At 49.0% G+C, this 6,036-nt stretch overlaps 1 pseudogene; it reads right to left on the bottom strand.

The window, feature by feature from the left end:
* LOC144952664 (E3 ubiquitin-protein ligase TRIM62-like) overlaps positions 1 to 6,036 on the bottom strand; it is a 262,485-nt pseudogene that overhangs the window by 64,927 nt on the left and 191,522 nt on the right.

Below are 6,036 nucleotides of genomic sequence, written 5' to 3'. Positions count from 1 at the left end.
CATCGCAACTCAACTCAGGGGCCGTCCATAAATGACGTCACGCGATTTCGGACGATTTTGGACCCCCCCCCCCTCGTCACACGGCGTCACAAAAAGTCAGACCCCCCCTCAAATATGACGTCACAAAGCTCTGCCCCCCCACCCCAAAACCATCTTTCCATTTATAAAATAAAACATGCTTCAAATCGCTTTAAACTATTGTCATTGTAGTGCGTATTTAATGTGGCGCTGCACTCTGATGTTGTAAGGAGAAAACACGTATTAAAAAGGAGGCGTTGTAAGCTTAAATTTAGCATAAAATTCACTTGAAAATATTCAACGTCTATCTAAAACTGCAGATGTTCAGAATATTATATTGAAATTATCTTATAATTATAAAACATTAAAAGTAATTATAACTATAAAAAATACTTGAAACTTTGTAGAAGAACGAAGCAAAATGGAGAGTACAATAATAACAACAATATATTCAGTCCATAGAATGAAAATCCCTGTTAGAATGATTAGAATAAAAATGTAACTAACAATCATTAAAAAAATGTTCAAAATGTACGCTTCTCCATTCTCCCATGGACAAGCAAAATGCTCCTTCATGGAATAAATTAAAGGTGACCTTAGTAAATTTAAATAATCAAATAGTTAATAATGAAAATTTATCAAAATTAGTGTTGTTATAACAGTTCTTTATTTATTTTAAGTTGACGTCACATTTCTTAACCCCCCCCCTGTCACGCATCGTCACAAATGTCTGACCCCCCCGCCCAGGTGCATGACGTCATTTATGGACGGCCCCTTACCTCATCTCACCTCAACTCACCTCATCTCAACTCACCTCAACTCACGTCAACTCACCTCATCTTACCTCACCTAAACTCACCTCAACTCACGTCAAATCACCTCACCTCAACTCACCTCACCTCAAATCACCTCACCCCATCGTAACTCACCTCAGCTCACCTCAACTCACTTCAACGCAACTCACCTCATCTCAACTAAACTAAACTCACCTCAACTCACGTCAACTCACCTCAACTCACCTCATCTCAACTAAACTCACCTCACCTCAATTCGTCTCAACTGAACTGACAGGGGAATGTGGGGGCTGACGTCCACCTCCCCGCTCCGCGTGAGCGGGCGGGGCGTGACGTCTACCCCCTTCACTCTCCCCTCCTCCTCTTCGGCCGCCTTTCACCGCACCCCCGCCATTCGAGTGATCGGCCCCCCCGCGCCAACGCCCTCTTTGAGGGACATCGCTACTCGGTTGGCTCACCACCGCCCGGGGTTATCTCGCACACGCCCACGTACACCACCACCACTAATGCGGAGGTGGCTGCGTGCACGCACGCGCCCCTGCCGGCGATTGTTGCACACAAAGGCTCGCGCTAAAATAGCCATATGAATATGCACGCGCCCCTCCCCGTGACTAAGCCCTAATCCGCTGTGTAACTATGCTACGCGACAAAGGGGATGGCTGCGGCAGGACCCTGGGTGCACGCCTCACCTTTAAGGCTATTTTTAAATCCTTTATATTAAGTTCGCTTGCTTGCTTGCTTGCGTGCTTGCTTGCTTGCTTGCGTGCTTGCTTGCTTACGACCGTGCAAATCTTTCGGTCGTTTTTTAACCCACTTCCCGTGATCCAATCGAGCTGACATTTTTCACACAGACTCGTTGTGCTAGACAATTAATGTTCGTGAAAAATTCCCAAAATTTTACACTTTTTAGGCAAAAAAAATGTATTTTACATATATTCAAATAGAACTCATTCATGGCTTTGGCTGAACGTCACAGTATAAGAGCCCAGAGCGTAACCCATCCACAGGCCGTGGCGGAGTAGCGCAGTTGGTAGCGCCCTCGCTTCCCATGCCAAAGGTCGCGGGATCGATCCCCGCGTCCTCCACAGGCGAATATATTTTTAAATCCTTTATATTAAGTTCGCTGCCACGCATATAAAGGATTTAGAGTGAAAAACTTTGTTTTTACGGGTTATACTTATTACTATGTCCATGCGCCTTGTAAAGGCATGTGAATGCCAGCAAGTGGGTGTATCGACCCCGACTTAATCACTCACGCGGCGCTGCGTTTTTCAGCTTTCTTTCAGCTTCTATTTTTCTTTTAAGTTTAACACTTTAAACTACTTCATGAAAATAATTTGTTCCTGCCTCAAAGTCGCGTTCCAGTTGTCGAGCTGTGAGACACCGGTGGGAGTTGCCGAGTTTAACTCGGTCACGTGGCTGGGGCTCAGGGTCCAGTTTGTGGAGCCACAAACCACTGGGCGAGGCCCTTTGCTGAACCCGGCACCGTGACCCGCTCATGTGGGCGGGGGGCAGGTGCCCCAGGGGGTAGTGCGGCCGTAACACATCAACTTCAGCGCGTAAAAAAGAACTAAATAGTGAATTGTTTTGCCGGTATCAAAGTGTGAGAAGATAAAAATAATAATAATAGGTTTAACTCTATCTGGCAATAAAACGTGAGTTGTGTTCAGATGTTCAAACACCAAGTAAGTTTGTGTGGTTAATGCAGACTTTATTCCTTGCAACAGGCATCAATTTTATGTTTTAACATCTCAACACCTCACGCACCTCTCTTGCCAATATCAAAATGTAAGAATATATTTTACCCTTTCTGGCAATAAAACAGTTGTATTAAGATGTTAAAATACCAAACAGAAACTTTTGCATTAACCACACACAGTGATTTTGGTGAATATGCAAACAAAACATGGTCTGAAAATGTATAGGCATTGTCTTTGAAACTGATTGGCCTACACCATAGACAGCAGCCTTCTTCGTGGCCTAGTCTCACTACCAGAGTCAGTAGACCAGAGAACAACGCCAAAAAACGAACAGTACAAAGACAATGCACGGATCAGAGCATTGAGAGTTCGAAGTGAGCAGCTACATCATGGGATAACTTTTTGTCAGGATGAAAATATGAAAGATAAAGAATAGGTGTTACCCTTTCTGGCAATTAAAAAGGAGTTGTGTTCAGATGTTCAAACACCAATAGATACCTTTTGCAAGGAATCAATTGCTGCATTAACCACACATATTACTTGTAACGAACGTGCAAACAAACGTGACTGTTAATATATGATGCAGTCTTTGAAACGGATTGGCCTACTACAAATACAGCTTTCTTTATGGCCTAGTCACACTCGTGTCAGACCAGAGAACGCCAAAAGGCGAAAAGTGCAAAGGCAATGCTCTATCAGGTCATTTATAGCTCTGGGTGAGCAGCTACAAAATGAGACCCGAATCGCTATTGCAGCCATGCTAATTGTGAGGATCGCTCTTTTTTTTACGTGGGAGAGAGAGAAATGAGTTAGGATCCATTTTATCTTCCGTGAAATTCCCTTCATTTAGTTAAAGGGCACCAGCACGGATTTTTCAACATTGCTTTAACGGCGATGAATAGGACAACAACTCGATCAGGAATACAGAAAACCTTAACAAGATTTGGAATTGATTAAATATGCCTCGATTCGTGATGCACTATTGAAACACTTTGCTCAAGGACGCGAATCAACTGTGGAGGATAATCATTTATTGACAATCAAGTGCAACCAATTATTCGAAACTCTTGACAACTGTAACAGCGCACATTTACATCACCCCGTAAGTCCACCGGCTTAACAAAGCGACCCCACAGCGCGTCGACGATCGCAGAATTCCGCGGCGACCATTCGCACCACAACCCTGACGCGCGCTCCGCTCCCGGGTGACGAGGCAACGCGGCAGAAGCCCACCAGCTTGGTGCGCAACATTCACTCTCAAGGTCGCGTGCAGCCTCAAGGATCCCCCCCAGGACCCAACGGTAGTGCAGCACTCCAAGGATTCAATGCAGCATAAACCTCAACCTTGGCTCGCACTCACAACGGCGCCCTTTATGGATCCACACAGCCTCGTGACTTAGTTGGTTGCTCTCAACAGCGCTCTGAGAGACTCCACTCAGCAGCAGTCTCGGTCACTGCCACGCCCGCACGGCAGCACCGCACACAGCTGCTCCACGTACCAGCAGCACCGGGCACCGACTCGCCCACACCGCAGCAGCCGCTCCCCTGCAGGAGCTGGGGTAGTCGTCGTTCACCGGGGCACCAGCAATACGGGCATCGGTGCTGTGTTGTCACAGGTGGTGATTGGCATTGAAAAAGTGGTGGCATACGGGAGCCAGCCGAGCAGCGTTATTGTGTAACGCGACGGGAACTGCTCGCCATTGTATTTTTCGTATAGCAGTTCTGGCTCTATCTATATGGCAGAACTTTGAGGTGGAATCCGACCATGCCGCCCTCCAATACGCTTTGCGTGTTGACCAACAGTCGGGACAACTGTCACTTGAGTTGGAATTTCTGCAGGATTATTATTTCCGAGCATCGTAAGGGGACGCGGCACACTAACGCCGACGCGTTGTCGCGATTTCACCCGGTCGGCCATTGTGTCTGTCTATTGGGTTCGCTCTGCTGTAGGTCACCGGATGCGCAGTCGTCCTCTCCCCTGATACCCCCGTCCCTTGTGATGCTGCCTTGGGGTTGCACCACTCTGAGTGGGGGCGCCTCCAGGGTGAGGACGCTTCCCTCCTAAGAATGCGCCGCCGTGTTGGTGTGCTTGGGGATAGCATGGGCCGGCGAAGGGTGTTGGGATGGCGGGCTGCAGCGTTACAGTATTGTGGTGCCTACTTGCCTCAGAGGCAGGCTTGTCGTGGCCGTTCATGAGCGGCTGATACATTTGGGGATGCATAAAACGCTTGCCGCCCTTAAACTCGATTATTTTTGGCCCGGCATGGCGGCGGAGGTCGCGAATATCAATGGTTGCGCGCATTGTGCACGCCAAAAAGCCGCCGCCCGTTAAATGCTGCCCACCCTTGTAGTCAATTAAGGTGTCTCGCATTAATGAGCTTGTGGCTCTTGCTATAGTTGGTCCCTTCCCCACTACAGCCCGGGGAAACAAATACTTACTTGTGGGTGTTGGATATTTTTCACGATGACCGGTTGTTTGGCCGCTTCCGAATCAGACAGCCGTCAGTATTGCCGAGGCGTTCCTGCACGGGTACGTGCTGGACAAGGGGGCCCCGGAGTGCCTCCTTACTGACCAAGGGATATTTTTTTTCCACCAGGCTGCTGAAGGATGTGTGCAACCTTCTAGGCACCGAGAAGGTTCGCACCTCGCTCTACCATCCCCAAACAGATGGGATGGTGGAGAGGCTTAATAGGACTCTGGTTGCGATGTTGAGTCAGCAGGTCAATGAGTCACAAAAATATTAGGATCTATGCATCCCTGGGGTGCTAGGGGTATACAGAATGGCCCCCATGTTTCCACTGGTTACTCGCCTTTCTTCCTAATGTACAGCCGGGAACCTAACCCCCCATTGACATTCAACTTAAGGTGAGCCCTACTAAGGCAAAGGTAGCCATCTCTGACCCTATGTGGTTCATCCTTCAACGCGTCTCGGAGGCGTGCGAGGCCGCCAGGGCACATTCGGCCGCCAGGGCACATTCGGCCGCGAGGCAGCTGGCCAATGAACGGTTGAGGGGTTGTCGTGTTTCGGGCAAACAGTGTACATGTTCTAGTGTTATTTTTTGTCGGCGGTTATTTATTGACGTTGCTTGTTGGGGGCACACTGTATTTTTTTTCCTGTGTTATCACAGCCGGGACGGCTGTATTTTTACATGGGGGGAGGGGGGTGATGTAGTGACTTGCTACGTCACTACCGTGTGGGCCTACACACATGCGTGACGTCACTACCTGAGGGAGCATCACTACATCGCGCGGGTCCACAAGCACACACACATGACGTCACTACGTCTGCATGCGGGAATGTCACGGCCGTATCAGGAAGTCTGGAGGCCGTGAGTCAGTACCGCGGGGGTTGTGTGAGGCCGTGGCACTCTGGATGAACCAGGCTGGACACGTGACCGGATCAAGGTGGGGGCTGGGGGCACCTTGGGGGCCACGTGGACAGAAGAAGAGCCTTCTCCAGAGTTCTCAAAGGTGGGCGTGGCCGGGGTGTGGCCTGGCCACGCAGAGGCGCATATAAGCGGCC

The sequence above is a fragment of the Lampetra fluviatilis genome, chromosome 69, assembly GCF_964198595.1.
Source record: "Lampetra fluviatilis chromosome 69, kcLamFluv1.1, whole genome shotgun sequence".
Lineage (NCBI taxonomy): Eukaryota > Metazoa > Chordata > Hyperoartia > Petromyzontiformes > Petromyzontidae > Lampetra > Lampetra fluviatilis.
Note: the sequence above shows the minus strand (reverse complement) of the source record. Positions and strands in the feature narration are given on the sequence as shown.